Raw genomic sequence first — 26,728 nt, forward strand, 5'->3', positions numbered from 1 at the left:
GTTTTTGCTACATTTCTTTTACCTTTTTAAATGAATGCATCAAAAATGGCAGGAAAAATGCTGCACACATTATGTGCAGCATTTTTCCTGCCAACACTCCATTTTTTTAGCAGAAAACTGGCATCCAAAAAAGCACTGCGTGAACAACTTCAGATGCATTCTCATATTTATCATTAGGGTCATTATATAATGGACGGAATAGTCCACACAATAAAACAGTGGTTATTTCACTACATGTAGGTTTAACCCCTTAGTGACAGAGCCAATTTGGTACTTAATGACCAGGCAAATTTTTGCAATTCTGACCACTGTCACTTTATGAGGTTATAACTCTGGAACGCTTCAACGGATCCCGCTGATTCTGAGATTGTTTTTTCGTGACATATTGTACTTCATGTTAGTGGTAACATTTCTTCGATATTACTTGCGATTATTTATGAAAAAAACGGAAATATGGCGAAAATTTTTAAAATTTTGCAATTTTCAAACTTTGTATTTTTATGCCCTTAAATCAGAGAGATATGTCATGAAAAATAGTTAATAAATAACATTTCCCACATGTCTACTTCACATCAGCACAATTTTGGAAACAAAATTTTTTTTTGTTAGGGAGTTATAAGGGTTAAAAGTTGACCAGCAATTTCTCATTTTTACAACACCATTTTTTTTTAGGGACCACATCACATTTGAAGTCATTTTGAGGGGTCTATATGATAGAAAATAATGAAGTGTGACACCATTCTAAAAACTACACCCCTCAAGGTTCTCAAAACCACATTCAAGAAGTTTATTAACCCTTTACGTGCTTCACAGGAACTGAAACAATGTGGAAGGAAAAAATGAACATTTAACTTTTTTTTGCAAACATCTTAATTCAGAACCATTTTTTTTATTTTCACAAGTGTAAAAACAGAAATGTAACAATAAATTTTGTTATGCAATTTCTCCTGAATATGCCAATACCCCATATGTGGGGGTAAACCACTGTTAGGGCACACCGCAGAACTTAGAAGTGAAGGAGCGCCGTTTGACTTTTTCAATGCAGAATTGGCTGGAATTGAGATCGGACACCATGTCACATTTAGAGAGCCCCTGATGTACCTAAACAGTGGAAACTCCCCACAAGTGACACCATTTTGGAAACTAGACCCCTTAAGGAACTTATCTAGATGTGTGGTGAGCACTTTGAACCCCCAAGTGCTTCACAGAAGTTTATAACGTAGAGCCGTGAAAATAAAAAATCGCTTTTGTTTACACAAAAATGATCTTTTCGCCCACAAATTCTTATTTTCACAAGGGTAACAGGAGAAATTAGACCACAAAAGTTGTTGTGCAATTTCTCCTGAGTACGCTGATACCCAATATGTGGGGGTAAACAACTGTTAGGGCGCACCGCAGAGCTTGGAAGAGAAGGAGTGCCGTTTTACTTTTTCAATGTAGAATTGGCTGGAATTGAGATTGGACGCCATGTCGCGTTTGGAGAGCCCCTGATGTGCCTAAACAGTGGAAACCCCCCACAAATGACACCATTTTGGAAACTAGACCCCTTAAGGAACTTATCTAGATGTGTGGCGAGCACTTTGAACCCCCATGTGCTTCACAGAAGTTTATAACGTAGAGCCGTGAAAAAAAAAAATTGCATTTTTTCTACAAAAATGATCTTTTTGCCCACAAATTTTTATTTTCACAAGGGTAACAGGAGAAATTAGACCACTAAAGTTGTTGTGCAATTTCTCCTGAGTACGTCAATACCCAATATGTGGGGGTAAACCACTGTTTGGGCGCACCGCAGAGCTTGGAAGAGAAAGAGTGCCGTTTTACTTTTTCAATGTAGAATTGGCTGGAATTGAGATCGGACGCCATGTCGCGTTTGGAGAGCCCCTGATGTGCCTAAACAGTAGAAATCCCCCACAAGTGACCCCATTTTGGAAACTAGACCCCCCATGGAACTTATCTAGATGTGTGGTGAGAACCTTGAATGCCCAAGTGCTTCACAGAAGTTTATAATGCAGAGCCGTGAAAATAAAAAATATTTTTTTTTTCCACAAAAAAGATTTTTTAGCCACCAAATTTTTATTTTCACAAGGGTAACAAGAGAAATTGGACCCCAAAAGTTGTTGTCCAATTTGTCCTGAGTATGCTGGTACCCCATATGTGGGGGTAAACCACTGTTTGGGCGCACGGCAGAGCTCGGAAGGAAGGAGCGCCGTTTTGGAATGCAGACTTTGATAGAATGGTCTGCGGGTATTATGTTGCGTTTGCAGAGCCCCTGATGTACCTAACCAGTAGAAACCCTCCACAAGTGACCCCATTTTGGAAACTAGACCCCCCAAGGAACTTATCTAGATGTGTGGTGAGAACTTTGAATGCCCAAGTGCTTCACAGAAGTTTAGAATGCAGAGTCGTGAAAATAAAAAATATTTTTTTTTCCACAAAAAAGATATTGTAGCCCCCAAGTTTTTATTTTCACAAGGGTAACAGGAGAAATTGGACTGCAATAGTTGTTGTCCAATTTATCCCGAGTACGCTGATGCGCCATATGTGGGGGTAAACCACTGTTTGGGCGCACGGCAGAGCTCGGAAGGGAAGGAGCGCCTTTTTGGAATGCAGACTTTGATAGAATGGTCTGTGGGCATTATGTTGCGATTGCAGAGCCCCTGATGTACCTAAACTGTAGTAACCCCCCACAAGTGACCCCATTTTGGAAACTAGACCCCCAAGGAACTTATCTAGATGTGTGGTGAGAACTTTGAATGCCCAAGTGCTTCACAGAAGTTTAGAACGCAGAGTCGTGAAAATAAAAAATATTTTTTTTTTCACAAAAAAGATTTTGTAGCCCCCAAGTTTTTATTTTCACAAGGGTAACAAGAGAAATTGGACCCCAGAAGTTGTTGTCCAATTTATCCCGAGTACGCTGATGCCCCATATGTGGGGGTAACCCACTGTTTGGGCGCACGGCAGAGCTCAGAAGGGAGGGAGCACCATTTGACTTTTTGAGCGCAAAATTGGCTGTCGTGTTTGGAGACCCCCTGATGTACCTAAACAGTGGAAACCCCCCAATTCTAGCTCCAACCCTAACCCCAACACACCCCTAACCCTAATCCCAACCTCATCCATAATCCTAATCACTAACCCTAACCATAATCATAACCCTTACCCCAAAACAACCCTAATGTCAACCCTAACCATAACCCTAATCAAAACCCTAAATCCAACACACCCCTAATCCTAATCTCAACCCTAACCTCAAACCTAACCCTAATCCCAATACACCCCTAATCACAACCCTAACCTTAACCCTAATCCCAAACCTAACCCTAATCCCAAGCGTAACCCTAATGCCAACCCTAACCCTAATACGAACCCTAATCCAAACCCTAAACCTAATCCCAGCTCTAACCCTAACTTTAGCCCCAACCCTAGCCCTAACTTTAGCCCCAACCCTAACCCTAGCCCTAGGGCTACTTTCACACTTGCGTCGTTTGGCATTCCGTCGCAATCCGTCATTTTGGACAAGAAACGGATCCTGCAAATGTGCCCGCAGGATGCGTTTTTTGCCCATAGACTTGTATTGCCGACGGATCGTGACGGATGGCCACACGTCGCGTCCGTCGTGCACTGGATCAGTTGTGTTTTGGCGGAGCGTCGGCACAAAAAAAGTTCAATGAAACGTTTTTTTGTACGTCGCATCCGCCATTTCTGACCCCGATCGTGCTCTTTGGGGTCTCGGCTACCCCCGGCAGCCGAGACCCCAAAGATTCTCCCGGTGCCGGCCGGCGGGTGCACTGCGCATGCGCCCGCCACTTTGAAGATGGCGGCGCCCACCGGGAGACACGAGGAGCATGGGGGAGCTAGGTGAATATTGGGGGGCCACCTGGGACCCCTTTTCTCTGTCCTCCGATGTGCGATCACATCGGAGGACAGAGAAATTAAAAAGAGATCGCTTTTTTTTTCTTTTTTTTGCGATCGCCGGTAAACGGTTAATTACCGGCGATCGCAAATGCGGGGTGGGTTAAAAACCCCCCTGAATCATGTTCTCTGGGGTCTCAGCTACCCTCGGCAGCCGAGACCCCGGAGAAAATCGGCCTCTGGGGGGCGCTATGGACTTTTTCCACAGCGCCGTTAATTAACGGCGCTGTGGTTTAAGTACCCTTAGCGGCCGCCGTTAAAAGGCGTATCGGCGGTCGCTAAGGGGTTAAAGACGAAAGCATTCAGGGTCCACAGTGATTATCATGTCAGTTTTATGCTGTCGCTGGGGTCTCTATTTATATTTTCACAAACTATTACATGTGTGACACAACACTGCATGAGAGCCTCGGGGAGAGCGACTGGCAACATTGCTGGAACGGCGCCGGCACGGGAGGGGAGTACAGGCTTCATTATTTTATTGGGGCCAAATATTTACATCAAGAAGGGGTTGTCCTTGTAGTGGACAACCCCTTTAATATATAATGCTTGTGGTCCCTTTGTTGTGCAGTCCCTCTGTTGTTACTCCTGGAAATGTGATTATAGTGCCTGGCCTAAGCAGACACAACCTGATATTACTTTACATATTGCGCTTCATGTTAGTAGGAAACTTAGGTCAATAATTTTTGCGTTTATTTGTGAAAAATTCAGGAAATTTGGTGAAAATTTAGAAAATTTCACAATTTTTTATTTTCACAATGGTAACAGGAGAAATTGGACCCCAAAAGTTGTTGTCCAGTTTGTCCTGAGTATGCTGATACCCCATATGTGGGGGTAAACCACTGTTTGGGCACACGTCAGGAAAGTAGTGACGTTTTGGAACGCAGACTTTGATGGAATGGTCTGCGGGCGTCATGTTATATTTGCAGAGCCCCTGATGTGCCTAAACAGTAGAAACCCCCAACAAGTGACCCCATTTTGGAACCTAGACCCCCAAGGAACTTATCTAGATGTGTGCTGAGTAGGGTTGAGCGACTTTTACTTTTATAGCTTCGGGTCGGGTTTCACGAAACCCGACTTTTTCAAAAGTCGGGTCGAGTGAAATCGGCCGATCCTATAAAAAAGTCGGGTCGGGGTCGGCCGAAACACGAAACCCAATGCAGTGCATTGGGTTTCCAATGGTTCCCAGAGTCTGAAGGAGAGGAAACTCTCCTTCAGGCCCTGGGATCCATATTTAAGTGTAATATAAAGAATTAAAATAAAAAATATTGCTATACTTACCCTCTGACGCGCCCTGGTACTAACCGGCAGCCTTCCTTCCTTAGAATCAGCGCGTGAAGGACCTTAGATGACGTCGCGGCTTGTGATTGGTCGCGCGACCGCCCATGTGACCGCTCACGCGACCAATCACAAGCCGTCCGAGGGTGAGTATATTCCTATTAGGTATATACTCACCCTCGGACGCGCCCTGCTTCTTTCCGGCAGCCTTCCTTCCTAAGAATCAGCGCTTGAAGGACCTTCGGTGACGTCGCGGCTTGTGATTGGTCGCGTGAGCGGTCGCGTGAGCGGTCACATGGGCGGTCGCACGACCAATCACAAGCTGCGACATCATCTAAGGTCATTCACGCGCTGATTCTAAGGAAGGAAGGCTGCCGGTTAGTACCAGGGCGCGTCAGAGGGTAAGTATAGCAATATTTTTTATTTAAATTCTTTATTTTACACTTAAATATGGATTCCGATACCGATTTCCGATATTGCAAACATATCGGAACTCGGTATTGGAATTCCGATACCAGATTCAGAAGATCGCCGACCTCATGGCCGACCCCACACAGGGGTCGGGTCGGGTTTCATGAAACCCGACTTTGCCAAAAGTCGGCGACTTCTGAAAATGGCCGACCCATTTCGCTCAACCCTAGTGGTGAGCACTTTGAACCCCCAAGTGCTTCACAGAAATGTATAACGCAGAGCCGTGAAAATAAAAAATAATTTTTTTCCACAAAAATACATTTTAGCCCTCATTTTTTTATTTTTCCAAGGGTAACAGGAGAAATTAGACCCCCAAATTTGTTGTGCAATTTTCCTGATACCCCACATGTTTGGCTAAACCACTGTTTGGGCGCACGTCGGGGCTTGGAAGGGAGGGAGCACCATTTCACTTTTTGAATGCAAGAGTGGCTGGAATCAATGGTGGCGCCATGTCGCATTTGGAGACCCCTGATGTGCCTAATGTTAGCAGCGGGTTAATCAGTGTGATGTCCACAACGAGCAACAGAGAATGTTCATTTATTAAGAATTAAGAACATCCAGCTTAAAACATGAGAACAGGATCAATCTGGTTTCTGAGAGAGAGAGAGAGAGATCTGCTGTGAGTCCTTTCAGCTTCAGCTACACACAAGAAGAAATGTGCTCAGAGGGAAGGGGGAGGAGGAACATCCTGTCTGTAAATGAGGACTCCTTTTTTTTTTAACTTTGTTGACATGTGAGAAATATGCATGCAGATATATAAATCACATCATATTAAACAAACAATAGTTGTTGCAATACATACAGATCAATATGCATTAGGCCAACACCCCCACTCAACAATTACTTATTCTGTCAGTCCCATAGTGGTTCTCAATTCTTGGAACCTAGGTAGTGGCAATGGCTTGGTCAAAATATCAGCTAACATTTTATCAGTTTCACAATAAACAAACTGAATTACGCCACGATCTATTAAATCACATAGATGATGACATCTGACGTCGATGTGCTTAGTTCTAGCACTGATCTTTTCACTGCATGCAAGTTTAATGCATCCTTGGTTGTCCTCATATATCACCGTTGGCTGAGTTAACGGTTTACCAAGATCATCCATCAGTTGTCTTAGCCAAATGATCTCCTGACTTGCATAGGCTGCGGATACATACTCAGCTTCTGTAGATGACAAAGCAACAGATACTTGTTTTCTACTAGACCAGGAGATTGAACTTTCTCCAAGTTTAAATACGTATCCGCTTGTGGATTTACGATCTTGCGAATCACCAGCCCAATCTGAGTCAACATAGCCGGTGAGTTTCAGATTTCCTGCTGCAGATATTTTTAAATTTACACCTTGTGTCCCTTTTAAATATTGGAGTACTCTTTTAACGGCATTCCAGTCCTTTTGGCGTGGTTTCTCCACATATCTGCACAATATTCCAACTGCTGTTGTAATATCCGGTCAAGTCGTAGTTGATATATATAGAAGTGCCCCCACTGCCTGTCGATATTTCTCATTGTTAGGCAACTGGTCATCTTCTTCCAGTTTCAGGTAGGATGATTCCATTGGCGTTGATACACCTTTGGCCTCCGTCATTCCGAACTGATCCAAAATTGAATTAATCTTTGCACTTTGATTTAAAAGAAAACTTCCATCTTCCTCTCTCTGGATGTGGACTCCTAGATAATATGTCACATTTCCTAGGTCTTTCGTTTCAAAATGCTGGTTCAAAATTTTAGTAATTTTCCCAATTTCAGCTTCTTCTTGATGAACTACAATTACATCGTCCACATATAAGAGAATATACCTCCATTTTCCATCTGTATATCTCGTGTACAGGCATGGATCCGCTGACCTCTTTTAAATCCTTCTTCTAACAAGACTTTGTTCATTTTAGTGTTCCATGCTCTCGCCGATTGCTTAAGACCATAAAGAGATTTTTGTAGTTTGCAAACAATATTCTGTTCACCTTCCTTTACATAACCTTCAGGTTGAGTCATGTATAAGTCCTCCTCAATGTCACCATTTAAAAATGCAGTTTTGATATCCAAATGTCTGACAAACATCCTTTGTACTGCAGCTACCGCCAACAATGCTCTAAATGTTGTCTGCTTAGCGACCGGGGAAAAAGTAGCATCATAGTCTTCGCCATATTTTTGAGAATATCCTTTTGCGACCAAACTTGCTTTAAATCTGTGGACTTTACCTTCAGAATCGTATTTGGTTTTAAATACCCATTTACACTTAATTGCCTTTTTATCCTGTGGTAACTCAGTGAGTTTCCAAGTTTGAAATTGATGAAGCGAGTTCATTTCTTCATTCGCGGCATTGTTCCACTTTGTTCTTTCATGGGCGGGTAGTTTCTGCATTTCATCCCATGACTGTGGTTCTGACTCAGGCAGTGTCTTCAAAATGTAGGATAAACGTTTAGCTGGTATTCCTTTGTTTGATCTTGTTGACCGTCTAATTTCAGGTTCACTTAGGCCTTTTGTTGTTCCTTCAGTGGTTGAAGAGTCCAGCCAGACTTCTACATTCTTTTCTTCGTTGTCTTGTAATTGTGATTGAGATTGTTGTTGTATGCTTCATCTGGACTACTGGCATAATGTCATAAAACTTGGGTGACACGAAGTTTTCATCAAACACTACATCTTTACTTATTGTGACCTTGTTTGTCTCTGGGTGTAAAATTGTATAACCTTTCTGGGTTTCACTGTAGCCTACCAGGATGCCTTCCTTGGCATGAGATTCCCACTTAGTTCATTTTTCTTTGGGAACATGTGCAAATGCTTTACTGCCGAAAATCCTTATGTGTTGTAGTTTTGGTTTTGTACCATTCCATTGTTCAAATGGAGTTTTCTCCGTCGCTTTACTTGGTAGTCTGTTCTGAAGATAACAAGCCATCATAATAGCTTCGCCACAATATACTGTAGGCAAATTTGCATCAAATAACATACTCCTTGCGCTTTCACAGAGTGTCTGGTTCCTTCTTTCTGCTACACCATTTTGCTCAGGGTTGTATGGTACAGTAGTTTGAAATATGATTCCATTTTTCTTTAACCCCTTTACCCCCAAGGGTGGTTTGCACGTTAATGACCGGGCCAATTTTTACAATTCTGACCACTGTCCTTTTATGAGGTTATAACTCTAGAACGCTTCAATGGATCCCAGTGATTCTGACATTGTTTTCTCGTGACATATTGTACTTCATGAAAATGGTAAAAATTCTTTGATAGTATCTGCGTTTATTTGTGAAAAAAACGGAAATTTGGCGAAAATTATGAAAATTTCGCAATTTTCCAACTTTGAATTTTTATGCAATTAAATCACAGAGATATGTCACACAAAATACTTAATAAGTAACATTTCCCACATGTCTACTTTACATCAGCACAATTTTGGAACCAAAATTTTTTTTGTTAGGGAGTTATAAGGGTTAAAAGTTGACCAGCAATTTCTCATTTCTACAACACCATTTTTTTTTAGGGACCACATCTCATTTGAAGTCATTTTGAGGGGTCTATATGATAGAAAATACCCAAGTGTGACACCATTCTAAAAACTACACCCCTCAAGGTGCTCAAAACCATATTAAATAAGTTTATTAACCCTTCTAGTGCTTCACAGGAATTTTTTGAATGTTTAAATAAAAATGAACATTTAACTTTTTTTCACAAAAAATTTAATTCAGCTCCAATTTGTTTTATTTTACCAAGGGTAACAGGAGAAAATGGACCCCAAACATTGTTGTACAATTTGTCCTGAGTACGCCAATACCCCACATGTGGGGGTAAACCACTGTTTGGGCGCATGGCAGAGCTCGGAAGCGAAGGAGCGCCATTTGACTTTTCAATGCAAAATTGACTGGAATTGAGATGGGACGCCATGTTTCGTTTGGAGAGCCCCTGATGTGCCTAAACATTGAAACCCCCCACAAGTGACACCATTTTGGAAAGTAGACCCCCTAAGGAACTTATCTAGAGGTGTGGTGAGCACTTTGACCCACCAAGTGCTTCACAGAAGTTTATAATGTAAAACCGTAAAAATAAAAAATCATATTTTTTCACAAAAATTATCTTTTCGCCCCCAATTTTTTATTTTCCCAAGGGTAAGAGAAGAAATTGGACCCCAAAAGTTGTTGTACAATTTGTTCTGAGTACGCTGATAGCCCATATGTGGGGGTAAACCACTGTTTGGGCGGATGGGAGAGCTCGGAAGTGAAGGAGCGCCGTTTGACTTTTCAATGCAAAATTGACAGGAATTGAGATGGGACGCCATGTTGCGTTTGAAGAGCCACTGATGTGCCTAAACATTGAAACCCCCCACAAGTGACACCATTTTGGAAAGTAGACCCCCTAAGGAACTTATCTAGAGGTGTGGTGAGCACTTTGACCCACCAAGTGCTTCACAGAAGTTTATAATGCAGAGCCGTAAAAATAAAACAAAATTTTTTTCCCACAAAAATTATTTTTTTAGCCCCCAGTTTTGTATTTTCCCGAGGGTAACAGGAGAAATTGGACCCCACAATTTGTTGTCCAATTTGTCCTGAGTGCTCTGATACCCCATATGTGGGGGGGAACCACTGTTTGGGCGCATGGGAGGGCTCGGAAAGGAAGGAGCTCCATTTGGAATGAGGACTTAGATGGAATGGTCTGCAGGTGTCACATTGCATTTGCAGAGCCCCTAATGTACCTAAACAGTAGAAACCTCCCACAAGTGACACCATTTTGGAAACTAGACCCCCTAAGGAACTCATCTAGATGTGTTGTGATAGCTTTGAACCCCCAAGTGTTTCACTACAGTTTGTAACGCAGAGCCGTGAAAATTAAAAAAAAAAATCTTTCCCCCCAAAATTATTTTTTAGCCTCCAGTTTTGTATTTTCCCGAGGGTAAGAGGAGAAATTCGACGCCAAAAGGTGTTGTCCAATTTGTCCTGAGTACGCTGATACCCCGTATGTTGGGGGGAACCACTGTTTGAGCGCATGGCAGAGCTCGGAAGGGAAGGAGCGCCATTTGGAATGCAGACTTAGATGGAGTGGTCTGCAGGCGTCACATTGCGTTTGCAGAACCCCTAATGTACCTAAACAGTAGAAACCCCCCACAAGTGACCCCATATTGGAAATTAGACCCCCCAGGGAACTAATCTAGATGTGTTGTGAGAACTTTGAACCCCCAAGTGTTTCACTACAGTTTATAACGCAGAGCCGTGAAAATAAAAAATCCTTTTTTCCCACAAAAAATATTTTTTAGCCCCCAGTTTTGTATTTTCCCAAGGGTAACAGGAGAAATTGGACCCCAAAAGTTGTTGTCCTATTTGTCCTGAGTACGCTGATACCCCATATGTTGGGGCACACGGGAGAGCTCGGAAGGGAAGAAGCACTGTTTTACTTTTTCAACGTAGAATTGGCTGGAATTGAGATCGGACGCCATGTCGCGTTTGGAGAGCCCCTGATGTGCCTAAACAGTGGAAACCCCACAATTATAACTGAAACCCTAATCCAACCACACCCCTAACCCTAATCCCAACAGTAACCCTAACCACACCTCTAACCCTGACACACCCCTAACCCTAATCCCAACCCTATTCCCAACTGTAAATGTAATCTAAACCCTAACTGTAACTTTAGCCCCAACCCGAACCCTAACTTTAGCCCCAACCCAAACTGTAGCCCTAACCCTAGCCCTAACCCTAACCCTAGCCCTAGCCCTAACCCTAGCCCTAACCCTAGCCCTAACCCTAGCCCTAACCCTAGCCCTAGCCCTAGACCTAACCCTAGCCCTAACCCTAGCCCTAACCCTAATGGGAAAATGGAAATAAATACATTTTTTTAATTTTTCCCTAACTAAGGGGGTGATGAAGGGGGGTTTGATTTACTTTTATAGCGGGTTATTTAGCGGATTTTTATGATTGGCAGCCGTCACACACTGAAAGACGCTTTTTATTGCAAAAAATATTTTTTGTGTTACCACATTTTGAGAGCTATAATTTTTCCATATTTTGGTCCACAGAGTCATGTGAGGTCTTGTTTTTTGCGGGACGAGTTGACGTTTTTATTGTTAACATTTTCGGGCACGTGACATTTTTTGATCGCTTTTTATTCCGATTTTTGTGAGGCAGAATGACCAAAAACCAGCTATTCATGAATTTCTTTTGGGGGAGGCGTTTATACCGTTCTGCGTTTGGTAAATTGATAAAACAGTTTTATTCTTCAGGTCAGTACAATTACAGCGACACCTCATTTATATCTTTTTTTATGTTTTGGCGCTTTTATACGATAAAAACTATTTTATAGAAAAAATAATTATTTTTGCATCGCTTTATTCTCAGGACTATAACTTTTTTATTTTTTTGCTGATGATGCTGTATGGCGGCTCGTTTTTTGTGGGACAAGATGACGTTTTCAGCGGTACCATGGTTATTTATAACTATCTTTTTGATCGCGAGTTATTCCACTTTTTGTTCGGCGGTATGATAATAAAGCGTTGTTTTTTGCCTCGTTTTTTTTTTTTTTTCTTACGGTGTTTACTGAAGGGGTTAACTAGTGGGCCAGTTTTATAGGTCGGGCCGTTACGGACGCGGCGATACTAAATATATGTACTTTTATTGTTTTTTTTATTTAGATAAAGAAATGTATTTATGGGAATAATATATATATTTTTTTCATTATTTTGGAATTTTTTTTTATTTTTTTTTTTACACATTTGAAAAATTTTTTTTTTTACTTTTTTACTTTGTCCCAGGGGGGGACATCACAGATCGGTGATCTGACAGTTTGCACAGCACTCTGTCAGATCACCGATCTGAGAGCAGTGCAGGCTGCTTCACAGTGCCATGTCCGGGCACAGGGTCTGGAACAGGCAGGGAGGGAGGTAAGACCCTCGCAGCAACGCGATCACATCGCGTTGCTGCGGGGGGCTCAGGGAAGCCCACAGGGAGCCCCCTGCCTGCGCGATGCTTCCCTGCACCGCCGGCACATCGCGATCATCTTTGATCGCGGTGTGCCAGGGGTTAATGTGCCGGGGGCGGTCCGTGACCGCTCCTGGCACATAGTGCCGGATGTCAGCTGCGATAGGCAGCTGACACCCGGCCGCGATCGGCGGCGCTCCCCCCGTGAGCGCCGCCGATCGCGCTGGACGTACTATCCCGTCCATGGTCATGGGGGCCCACCCCACCTCGACGGGATAGCACATCCGATGTCAGAAAGGGGTTAAAATGCTCTGTGTTTCATTACTTGTATACTCAGTTCCATTATCTGCACGTAAAGTTTTTGGCATTCTTCTAAACTTGTTGTGTACGTCAGCTAGATATATTCCAAGTTTCCCTGGAGCTTCATTTTTGCTGTGAAGTAAATAGACAACTGTATATCTTGAATTGTCATCAATAAATGTAAGAAAATATCTCTTCTTTCCAGGAGTCTGAGTACGCATTGGACCACAGATATCCGTGTGTACTAAATCTAGTGGTTGTTCTGTTCTTGTAGTACTTTTCTTAGGAAAGGCCTTTCTGGACGTTTTCCCTTTGATACAGCTGGAACACCTCATTGTCTGATTACATGAATCAATTGTAATATTATCAGCTAATTGTTCTTAAAATAACTTTCTTATTGCTTCTGGGTCTCTATGCGCAAGACGCCTGTGCCATACATGAATACAGTTCTTGTGCAGTTCTTGCTTAGCTGTGCATACACACTCTTTACATTTCAACTGATACAGTTCATTTCTGATTTGTCCTTTTGCTAATGTGTGACCCTCCTTTGAGATGATGCAGCTATCTTCCTTAAATGTAACTTCATTACCTTGTTTTGTGAGCTTTTTCACAGATAATAGATTACTTTCAAGACTAGGCACATATAGTACATCTTTTACATGGATCCTTCTACTTTGTGTTGCAGAGATGTTAAAATCAATATAACCGTCTCCTATGCCTTCTGAGTTCATGCACTGACTGTTTGCCATTATCACTTTCTCTGACTTATTTTGGTTAAGCTTAGTAAAGAAGTCTCTGTCATTGGTCATGTGACTGGTTGCACCAGGATCTATACACCACGCATGCTTTGATTTAAATGCATTGACTGATGTGAATGTAGCTTCAGTATTTGCCGAATCATTGTTTCCAGATACAGCACTCTTAACTCTCTGTTGGCTGTTTTGCTTTTTCAAATGATTCATTTTAGCTTTCCAGACACTGCATTCAGCTTTTAAATGACCTGGCTTCTTGCATACAAAACATTCACGTGTCTCTTTAGGGTGGTTTCTGCTGGTGGGCACATCATGTGTTTGTAAAGCAGTTTCCTTGTTACAAATCTTGCTGCTAACATTTTCTGCCTTTCTCTTATATTCATCTACAAGCTTTCCTCTGACGTATTCCAATGTCAGCTCATCATCTGGGCGTGCATCTAGTGCAGTTACCAGCGTGTCATAGCTTTCTGGGAGACCACTAAGTAATAGTGCTGCTACATGGAAGTCCTTCATATCTTCCCCAATGCCCCGCAGGTGCTCTACAGTCTCCAGAATATTTCTAATGTAGTCCTGCATGTCCTGGTCATTGTGTAGCTTAGACTGATACAGCTTTCTCATTAGATAGAGTTTATTACTTAAATTTATTCTCTCATGTACTTTCTGCAACTGCTCCCACATTTCCTTTACAGGTTCACACTTACACACATGCACAATCTGATCATCCTCTATACTGAGTGATATGGTGCTCTGTGCTTTCTGATCCATTTCTAGCCATTCTTGTGGTACTGGGTCAGGGTTAGGGTCCTGAGTGAATTTCCACATACCTTCTCTTATCAGCAGCATCTTCAATTTGAATTTCCAGGATTGGTAGATTTGGTTATTCAGGCTTGGCACTGTAAACTTTGTTGAGTTGCTGCCAGCGGCCATTTTACTTCTTCTCAGTTTGCTGTTGTCTTTCTATCTCTGTGCTCTGGAGGTTTGGGATTGCTTTGACTCCTGGGCCCATAACCTGTTAGCAGCGGGTTAGTCAGCGTGATGTCCACAACGAGCAACAGAGAATGTTCATTTATTAAGAATTAAGAACATCCAGCTTAAAACATGAGAACAGGATCAATCTGGTTTCTGAGAGAGAGAGATCTGCTGTGAGTCCTTTCAGCTTCAGCTACACACAAGAAATGTGCTCACTGGGAAGGGGGAGGAGGAACATCCTGTCTGTAAAAAAGGACTCCTTTTTTTTTTTTTTTAACTTTGTTGACATGTGAACAATATGCATGCAGATATATAAATCACACCATATTAAACAAACAATAGTTGTTGCAATACATACAGATCAATATGCATTAGGCCAACACCTAAACAGTGGAAACCCCTCAATTCTAACTTCAACATTAACCCCAACACACCCCTACCCTAGTCCCAACTCTAGCCATAACCCTAATCACAACCCTAACCCCAACACACCCCTAACCACAACCCTAACCCCAACACACCCCTAACCATAATCCCAACCCTAACCACAGCCCTAACCCCAACACACCCCTAACCCTAATCCCAACCCTAACCATAACCCTAACCACAAGCCTATCCCTTACCCCAACACACCCCTAACCCTAATCTTAACCCTATTTCCAACCCTAACCCTAATTCCAATCCTATCTCTATTTCCAACCCTAACCGTAAGGCTATGTGTCCACGTTGCAGATTCGTGTGAGGATTTTTCCACACAGTTTTTGAAAAATCCGCAGGTAAAATGCACTGCATTTTACCTGCGTATTTACTGCGGATTTCCAGTGTTTTTTGTGTGGATTTCACCTGCGGATTCCTATTGAGGAACAGGTGTAAATTCGCACAAAGAATTGAGATTTGGTTTTCCATAGGTTTACATAGTACTGTAAATGTGATGGAAAAGTGCTACGAATCCGCAGCGGCCAATCCGCTGTAAATCTACAGCCAAATTCGCACTGTGTGCACATAGCCTAATTCTAACCCTAATTCTAAACCTAACCCTAACTGCAACCCTAACCCTAATTGCAACCCTAACCCTAATTCTAACCCTAACCCTAATTGCAACCCTAACCCTAATTGCAACCCTGATTCTAACACTAATTCTAACCCTTACCCTAATTCTAACCCTAACCCTAGTTCTAACCCTAACCCTAATTCTAACCCTAACCCTAGTTCTAACCCTAACCCTAATTCTAACCTTAACCTTAGTTCTAACCCTAACCCTAGTTCTAACCGTAACCCTAGTGGAAAAATAAAAGTTTTTGATCACTGTGATAGAACCTATCACAATGATAAAAATGTACTTGGAACGAATCTGCCTGCCGGCAGATTCTGCGGGCGCACTGCGTATGCGCCCGCCATTTTGGAAGATGGCGGCGCCCATGGAGAAGGTGGACGGACACCGGGAGGGACACCGGAGCTCGGTAAGTATGTGGGGGTGAGATCGGACTGCGAGGGGAGCGGACAGGAGGATGGAGGGGAGAGGACAGCAGAAGACAAGACGGAGGATGGGCGGTGGATCGGTGGCGGTGGTGGGGGCAGATCGCGCTCTCCAGCCATGGCCGATGAAATTGCAGCATCGGCCATGGCTGGATTGTGATATTTCACCAATTTTCATTGGTGAAATATTACTACTGCTCTTATTGAAAGTGAAAGTGAAACGTCACTTTCAACAGCCAATCAGAGCAATCTTAGCCACGGGGGGGCGAAACCACCCACCTGGGCTCAAGTATAACTCCCCCTGTCCCTGCAGGTCGGGTGAAATTACAGTTAACCCTTTCACCTGACCTGCAGGAACGCGATCCGATGCATATGCTGCGTCACAGGTCGGATTGGCACAGGTTTTCATGACGCATACACTGCATCAAAGGTCGAGAAGGGGTTAAATCAATCATTCACATTGCAAAATCTGTACCCCAGACCTAACTGACAACTAGAGATTACCATTCCCCTCTTAAATAAGATGTATCCATACTGTCTGATACTGTCAGAAGTGATCAGCCAAGATTAAAGGGGTAGGAACACAGATGAATGGTGTCAACCATTTGTTAGTTTATTTATATACTAGATGGTGGCCCGATTCTAACGCATCGGGTATTCTAGAATATGCATGTCCACGTAGTATATTGCACAGTCACGTAGTATATTGCCCAGCCACGTAGTATATTGCCCAGCCACATAGTATATTGCCCAGCCATGTAGTATATTGCCCAGCCACGTAGTATATTGCCCAGTTACATAGTATATTGCCCAGTCATGTAGTATATTGCCCAGCCACGTAGTATATTGCTCAGCCACGTAGTATATTGCCCAGTTACCTTGTATATTGCCCAGCCACGTAGTATGTTGCCCAGCCACGTAGTATATTGCCCAGCCATGTAGTATATTGCCCAGCGACGTAGTATATTGCCCAGCCACGTAGTATATTACCCAGCCACGTAGTGTATTGCTCAGCCACGTAGTATATTGCCCAGCCACGTAGTATATTGCCCAGTCACGTAGTATATTGCCCAGCCACGTAGTATATTGCACAGCCACGTAGTATATTGCCCAGCCACATAGTATATTGCCCAGCCACATAGTATATTGCCCAGTCACGTAGTATATTGCCCAGTCACGTAGTATATTGCCCAGCCATGTAGTCTATTGCCCAGCCACGTCGTATATTGCCCAGCCACGGCGTATATTTCCCAGCCACATTGTATATTGCCCAGCCACGTAGTATATTGCCCAGCCATGTAGTATATTGCCCAGCCATGTAGTATATTGCCCAGTAATGTAGTATATTGCCCAGTCATGTAGTATATTGCCCAGTCACGTAGTATATTGCCCAGCCACATAGTATATTGCCCAGTCACGTAGTATATTGCCCAGTGACGTAGTACATTGCCCAGCCACATAGTATATTGCCCAGCCACGTAGTATATTGCCCAGCCACATAGTATATTGCCCAGTCACATAGTATATTGCCCAGTCACGTAGTATATTGCCCAGCCACGTTGCCCAGCCACATAGTATATTGCCCAGTCATGTAGTATATTGCACAGCCCATGTAGGGTATTGCACAGCCCATGTAGTATATTGCCCAGCCCACGTAGTATATAGCAATGTGGGTATCATATCCCTGTTAAAAAAATAATTAAATTAAAAAATAGTTATATACTCACCTTCCGGAGCCCCCAGAATCAAGCGAAGCGGTTCCCACGAGCGCTCTGGTCTCAAGGGTGCATTGCGGTCTCGCGAGATATGTAGTGGTCTCGCAAGACTGCTACGTCATCATCTCGTGAGATCGCAGCATGGACCGGTTACCAGAGCGTCGCGAGTGGGAAAGGCCTGTTGTGGATTTGAGGGGCCGATGGACGGTGAGTATATAATGATTTTTTATTTTTTTATTTTTTTTAATTTTAACATTAGATCTTTTTACTATTAATGCCGCATAGGCAGCATCAATATTAAAATGTTGGTCACACAGGGTTAATAACAGCGTTAACCGAGTGCGTTACACCACGGCATAGCGCGGTCGGTTTACACTGCCATTAACCCTGTGCGAGCACTGACTGGAGGGGAGTATGGAGGGGGCTCTGACTGCTTGGGACTACACCTTGGAGGATTCCTCCACGTTCAATCTGCACCACCACTAGCGAGAGTGCACGTTTTGTTCTTTACTACTATGCTGGGAGGAAGGAGCGGCCATGTTGCCGCCGGACTGTGGCCGTCGCTGATTGGTCGTGGCTGTTTTGCCGTGACCAATCAGCGACTTGAATTTCCTAATAGGAATATACTCACCCTCGGACGCGCCCTGCTTCTTTCCGGCAGCCTTCCTTCCTAAGAATCAGCCCTTCCAGGACCTTCAGTGACGTCGCGGTGACGTCGCGGCTTGTGATTGGTCGCGCGAGCGGTCACATGGGCGGCCGCGCGGCCAATCACAAGCCGCGACGTCACCGCGACGTCACCGCAAGGTCCTGGAAGGCTGATTCTAAGGAAGGAAGGTTCCCGGTTAGTACCAGGGCGCGTCAGAGGGTAAGTATTGCGATATTTTTTATTTTAATTCTTTTTTTTACACTAAAATATGGATCGCAGGGCCTGAAGGAGAGTTTCCGCTCCTTCAGACCCTGGGAACCATGGAAACCCAATGCACTGCATTGGGTTTCAGGTTTCGGCCGACCCCGACCCCGACTTTTTTATAGGATCGGCCGATTTCACTCAACCCGACTTTTGAAAAAGTCGGGTTTCGTGAAACCCGACCTGATCCTATAAAAGTAAAGGTCGCTCAACCCTAGTGTAGAGTAGAGTATTACTATCCCAAAAGAGTCTGCCTTGTTATGGTGGCAGATGAAAAAATCTTTTGGCCAAAACAAAAGCTGTTGGCTATGTATGTGATATGGTATTCAATGGGAACTGATAATGTGTGATTGGCCCACAGAGAATTTTCATTTTTCATATATTTATATTTACATGCTATGGCGCTACAGTGTGCCTTTTTGTTTGAGAGTATATGAGTTGGTGACTCTAGGTTCAGCACCTGTTCACACTTAGTCTATGTTTGGATGTGACGGTCAGTTTTTTGAAGTCTGTATTCATTAGCCTTCTGACTGAGCACTCCGCCTTTTAGCCACTTAGCCTTCTGACTGAGCACTCCGCCTTTTAGCCACAGGTGTTTTTAATCCCAGCAGGACCACTACCCCTCCTGTTATGACCTGGTGGTCAGGACAATAATGGACCTGGTGGTTAAGAGCACACGGAATGACCTGATAGTTACTGATAATAAAGGACGAGCTCTGGGACGTGGGAACTCTGCTGACCGCAATCCCTAATCCTATCAAACACACTAGAAATAGCCGTGGATTGCGCCTAACGCTCCCTATGCAACTCGGCACAGCCTAAGGAACTAGCTAGCCCTGAAGATAGAAAAATAAAGCCTACCTTGCCTCAGAGAAATTCCCCAAAGGAAAAGGCAGCCCCCCACATATAATGACTGTGAGTAAAGATGAAAATACAAACACAGAGATGAAATAGATTTAGCAAAGTGAGGCCCGACTTACTGAACAGACCGAGGATAGGAAAGGTTACTTTGCGGTCAGCACAAAAACCTACAAAAAGACCACGCAGAGGGTGCAAAAAGACCCTCCGCACCGACTCACGGTGCGGAGGCGCTCCCTCTGCGTCCCAGAGCTTCCAGCAAGCAAGACAACAATAAAAATAGCAAGCTGGACAGAAAAATAGCAAACCAAAGAAATACAAGCTGGAACTTAGCTTCTGCTGGGAAGACAGGTCAAAAGAACGATCCAGGAGTGAACTAGACCAATACTGGAACATTGACAGGTGGCATGGAGCAAAGATCTAAGTGGAGTTAAATAGAGCAGCCAGCTAACGAATTAACCTCGTCACCTGTGGAAGGAAACTCAGAAACACCCACCAGAGGAAGTCCATGGACAGAACCAGCCAAAGTACCATTCATGACCACAGGAGGGAGCCCGACAACAGAATTCACAACAGTACCCCCCCTTGAGGAGGGGTCACCGAACCCTCACCAGAGCCCCCAGGCCGACCAGGATGAGCCAAATGAAAGGCACGAACCAGATCGGCAGCATGAACATCAGAGGCAAAAACCCAGGAATTATCTTCCTGACCATAACCCTTCCACTTGACCAGGTACTGGAGTTTCCGTCTCGAAACACGAGAATCCAAAATCTTCTCCACCACATACTCCAACTCCCCCTCAACCAACACCGGGGCAGGAGGATCAACGGATGGAACCACAGGCGCCACGTATCTCCGCAACAACGACCTATGGAACACATTATGGATGGCAAAAGAAGCAGGAAGGGCCAAACGAAATGACACAGGATTGATAACCTCAGAAATCTTATACGGACCAATGAAACGAGGCTTAAACTTAGGAGAGGAAACCTTCATAGGAACATAACGAGACGACAACCAAACCAAATCCCCAACACGAAGTCGGGGTCCCACACAGCGCCGGCGGTTAGCGAAACGTTGAGCCTTCTCCTGGGACAATGTCAAATTGTCCACCACATGAGTCCAAATCTGCTGCAACCTATCCACCACAGTATCTACACCAGGACAGTCTGAAGACTCAACCTGTCCTGAAGAGAAACGAGGATGGAAACCAGAATTGCAGAAAAATGGCGAAACCAAAGTAGCCGAGCTGGCCCGATTATTAAGGGCGAACTCAGCCAACGGCAAAAAGGACACCCAATCATCCTGATCAGCAGAAACAAAGCATCTCAGATATGTTTCCAAAGTTTGATTAGTTCGTTCGGTTTGGCCATTTGTCTGAGGATGGAAAGCCGAGGAAAAAGACAAATCAATGCCCATCCTAGCACAAAAGGATCGCCAAAACCTCGAAACAAACTGGGAACCTCTGTCAGAAATGATGTTCTCCGGGATACCATGTAAACGAACCACATGCTGGAAAAATAATGGCACCAAATCAGAGGAGGAAGGCAATTTAGACAAAGGTACCAAATGGACCATCTTAGAAAAGCGATCACAAACCACCCAAATGACCAACATCTTTTGAGAGACGGGGAGATCCGAAATAAAATCCATAGAAATATGCGTCCAGGGCCTCTTCGGGACCGGCAAGGGCAAAAGCAACCCACTGGTACGAGAACAGCAGGGCTTAGCCCGAGCACAAGTCCCACAGGACTGCACAAAAGAACGCACATCCCGTGACAAAGATGGCCACCAAAAGGATCTAGCCACCTAATCTCTGGTACCAAAGATTCCAGGATGCCCAGCCAACACTGAACAATGAATCTCAGAGATAACTCTACTAGTCCATCTATCAGGGACAAACAGCTTCTCCGCTGGGCAACGGTCAGGTCTATCAGCCTGAAATTTTTGCAGCACCCGCCGCAAATCAGGGGAGATGGCAGACAAAATTACCCCCTCTTTGAGAATACTCGCTGGATCAGGAACACCCGGAGAGTCAGGCACAAAACTCCTTGACAGGGCATCAGCCTTCACATTCTTAGAGCCCGGAAGGTACGAAACCACAAAATCAAAACGGGAGAAAAATAACGACCATCGAGCCTGTCTCGGATTCAACCAAATGGCAGACTCAAGATAAGTCAAATTCTTGTGATCTGTCAAGACCACCACGCGATGCTTAGCTCCTTCAAGCCAATGACGCCACTCCTCGAATGCCCACTTCATGGCCAACAACTCACGATTACCAACATGATAATTACGCTCAGCAGGCGAAAACTTTCTAGAAAAGAAAGCACATGGCTTCATCACCGAGCCATCAGAACTTCTTTGCGACAAAACAGCCCCAGCTCCAATCTCAGAAGCATCAACCTCAACCTGAAACGGGAGCGAAACATCTGGCTGGCACAACACAGGGGCAGAAGAAAAACGACGCTTCAACTCCTGAAAAGCCTCTACAGCTGCAGAAGACCAGTTGACCAAATCAGCACCCTTCTTGGTCAAATCAGTCAACGGTTTAGCAACAGTAGAAAAATTAGCGATGAAGCGCCGATAAAAATTAGCACAGCCCAGGAACTTTTGCAGGCTCTTTACAGATGTCGGCTGAGTCCAATCGTAAATGGCCTGGACTTTAACAGGGTCCATCTCGAGAGTAGAAGGGGAAAAAATGAACCCCAAAAATGAAACCTTCTGAACTCCAAAGAGACACTTTGACCCCTTCACAAACAAGGAATTCGCCCGAAGGACCTGGAACACCATTCTGACCTGCTTCACATGAGACTCCCAATCATCCGAAAAGACCAAAATATCATCCAAATACACAATCAGGAATTTATCCAGGTACTCTCGGAAGATGTCATGCATAAAGGACTGAAATACTGATGGAGCATTGGAAAGCCCGAATGGCATAACCAGGTACTCAAAATGGCCCTCGGGCGTATTAAATGCTGTTTTCCATTCATTGCCTTGTTTAATACGTACAAGATTATACACCCCTCGAAGATCTATCTTGGTGAACCAACTAGCCCCCTTAATCCGAGCAAACAAATCAGACAGCAGCGGCAAAGGGTACTGAAATTTGACTGTAATTTTATTAAGAAGGCGGTAATCAATACAAGGTCTCAAAGAACCATCCTTCTTGGCCACAAAAAAGAACCCTGCTCCTAACGGTGATGACGACGGGCGAATATGGCCTTTCTCCAAGGATTCCTTTATATAACTCCGCAAAGCGGCGTGTTCTGGCACAGATAAATTGAACAATCGGCCCTTAGGAAACTTACTACCAGGAATCAAATTAATTGCACAATCGCAATCCCTATGAGGAGGTAGGGCCCTGGCTTTGGGCTCATCAAATACATCCCGATAATCCGACAAAAACTCTGGAACTTCAGAAGGAGTGGAAGACGAAATAGACAAAAATGGAACATCACCATGTACCCCCTGGCAACCCCAGCTGGACACAGACATAGATTTCCAGTCCAATACTGGATTATGAACCTGTAGCCATGGCAACCCCAAAACGACCACATCATGCAGATTATGCAACACCAGAAAGCGGATATCCTCCTGATGTGCAGGAGCCATGCACATGGTCAATTGGGTCCAGTACTGAGGCTTATTGTTGGCCAAAGGCGTAGCATCAATTCCTCTCAATGGAATGGTACACAAAATGAGAATGCTTGGTCTGGGGGAAAATGTGTGTAAATGGGTTAGTAACTGGCTTAGTGATAGAAAGCAGAGGGTGGTTATAAATGGTATAGTCTCTAACTGGGTCGCTGTGACCAGTGGGGTACCGCAGGGGTCAGTATTGGGACCTGTTCTCTTCAACATATTCATTAATGATCTGGTAGAAGGTTTACACAGTAAAATATCGATATTTGCAGATGATACAAAACTATGTAAAGCAGTTAATACAAGAGAAGATAGTATTCTGCTACAGATGGATCTGGATAAGTTGGAAACTTGGGCTGAAAGGTGGCAGATGAGGTTTAACAATGATAAATGTAAGGTTATACACATGGGAAGAAGGAATCAATATCACCATTACACACTGAATGGGAAGCCACTGGGTAAATCTGACAGGGAGAAGGACTTGGGGATCCTAGTTAATGATAAATTTACCTGGAGCAGCCAGTGCCAGGCAGCAGCTGCCAAGGCAAACAGGATCATGGGGTGCATTAAAAGAGGTCTGGATACACAAGATGAGAGCATTATACTGCCTCTGTACAAATCCCTAGTTAGACCGCACATGGAGTACTGTGTCCAGTTTTGGGCACCGGTGCTCAGGAAGGATGTAATGGAACTAGAGAGAGTACAAAGGAGGGCAACAAAATTAATAAAGGGGATGGGAGAACTACAATACCCAGATAGATTAGCGAAATTAGGATTATTTAGTCTAGAAAAAAGATGACTGAGGGGCGATCTAATAACCATGTATAAGTATATAAGGGGACAATACAAATATCTCGCTGAGGATCTGTTTATACCAAGGAAGGTGACGGGCACAAGGGTGCATTCTTTGCGTCTGGAGGAGAGAAGGTTTTTCCACCAACATAGAAGAGGATTCTTTACTGTTAGGGCAGTGAGAATCTGGAATTGCTTGCCTGAGGAGGTGGTGATGGTGAACTCAGTTGAGGGGTTCAAGAGAGGCCTGGATGTCTTCCTGGAGCAGAACAATATTGTATCATACAATTATTAGGTTCTGTAGAAGGACGTAGATCTGGGGATTTATTATGATGGAATATAGGCTGAACTGGATGGACAAATGTCTTTTTTCGGCCTTACTAACTATGTTACTATGTTACTATGAATAGGATACTGCAAGGGAACCAAGAAAAAACCACAGCGCCTAGCATACTCCAAGTCCATCAAATTCAGGGCAGCGCCTGAATCCACAAATGCCATAACAGAATAGGATGACAAAGAGCAAATCAGATTAACAGACAATAGAAATTTAGACTGTACCGTACCAATGGTGGCAGACCTAGCGAACCGCTTAGTGCGCTTAGGACAATCGGAGATAGCATGAGTGGAATCACCACAGTAAAAACATAGCCCATTCCAACTTCTGTGTTCTTGCCATTCAGCTCTGGTCAAAGTCCTATCACATTGCATAGGCTCAGGCCCATGCTCAGATAGTACCGCCAAATGGTGCACAGCTTTATGCTCACGCAAGCGTCGATCGATCTGAATGGCCAAGGACATAGACTCATTCAGACCAGCAGGCATGGGAAATCCCACCATGACATCCTTAAGGGCTTCAGAGAGACCCTTTCTGAAGATTGCTGCCAGGGCACATTCATTCCACTGAGTGAGGACAGACCACTTTCTAAACTTCTGACAATATATTTCCGCTTCATCCTGACCCTGACACAGAGCCAGCAAGATTTTCTCTGCCTGATCCACTGAATTAGGTTAGCCATAAAGCAATCCAAGCGCCAGGAAAAACGCATCAACATCACGCAATGCCGGATCTCCTGGCGCAAGGGAAAATACCCAGTCTTGAGGGTCACCACGTAACAAAGAAATAATGATTTTCACTTGTTGAACAGGGTCACCTGAGGAGCGAGGTTTCAAGACAAGAAACAATTTACAATTATTTTTGAAATTCAAGAACTTAGATCTATCACCAAAAAACAAATCAGGAATTGGAATCCTAGGCTCTGACATCGGATTCTGAACCACAAAATCTTGAATGTTTTGTACCCTTGTAGTGAGATTATCCATCCAAGAGGACAGACCTTGAATGTCCATGTTTACACCAGTGTCCTGAACCACCCAGAGGTAAAGGGGAAAAGAGAGACAAAACACACTGCAAAGAAAAAAAAATGGTCTCAGAACTTCTCTTATCCCTCTATTGAGATGCATTAGTACTTTGGGCCACCTGTACTGCTGTGACCTGGTGGTCAGGACAATAATGGACCTGGTGGTTAAGAGCACACGGAATGACCTGATAGTTACTGATAATAAAGGACGAGCTCTGGGACGTGGGAACTCTGCTGACCGCAATCCCTAATCCTATCAAACACACTAGAAATAGCCGTGGATTGCCCCTAACGCTCCCTATGCAACTCGGCACAGCCTAAGGAACTAGCTAGCCCTGAAGATAGAAAAATAAAGCCTACCTTGCCTCAGAGAAATTCCCCAAAGGAAAAGGCAGCCCCCCACATATAATGACTGTGAGTAAAGATGAAAATACAAACACAGAGATGAAATAGATTTAGCAAAGTGAGGCCCGACTTACTGAACAGACCGAGGATAGGAAAGGTTACTTTGTGGTCAGCACAAAAACCTACAAAAAGACCACGCAGAGGGCGCAAAAAGACCCTCCGCACCGACTCACGGTGCGGAGGCGCTCCCTCTGCGTCCCAGAGCTTCCAGCAAGCAAGACAACAATAAAAATAGCAAGCTGGACAGAAAAATAGCAAACCAAAGAAATACAAGCTGGAACTTTAGCTTCTGCTGGGAAGACAGGTCACAAGAACGATCCAGGAGTGAACTAGACCAATACTGGAACATTGACAGGTGGCATGGAGCAAAGATCTAAGTGGAGTTAAATAGAGCAGCCAGCTAACGAATTAACCTCGTCACCTGTGGAAGGAAACTCAGAAACACCCACCAGAGGAAGTCCATGGACAGAACCAGCCGAAGTACCATTCATGACCACAGGAGGGAGCCCGACAACAGAATTCACAACACCCTCCACAGAGATGTAGATTTTAGTCTAACAGAAGATTTATGTTCCCATACAGATAAAGACTTTATTCTAAGTGAGGAAAGGCATTGCTAGGTCCTGGAAATGAAAAATGCCTTATCGTGGCTTCCAGCTACACGTGAATTGGCCAATTTAGACACTAAACTTTCTCAATTTTTCATATTTCATTTTTTATATGTTTTATATTTTTCTTTTTTTTATATTTCTAATGCTGTAATACAATTCAATTTTCATATTTCATATTTATATGCTATGGCGTTACAGTTGCTGCCTTTTTGTTTCACAGAGAATTTTGTGACCCACGCCCATTTGCTAAAGATGAGTTGGGATGTTGGAATAAGACGCTTCTGATTTATTAAGAGGTGCAAGCCTCTTCATGAATCAGGAGTATCTGAAAAGTGGTCTGCACCTTGACACAGTTCGCACTCCAGTCAGGGACTGGAGTAAAA

This window comes from Ranitomeya imitator, chromosome 5 (assembly GCF_032444005.1).
Source record: "Ranitomeya imitator isolate aRanImi1 chromosome 5, aRanImi1.pri, whole genome shotgun sequence".
NCBI lineage: Eukaryota > Metazoa > Chordata > Amphibia > Anura > Dendrobatidae > Ranitomeya > Ranitomeya imitator.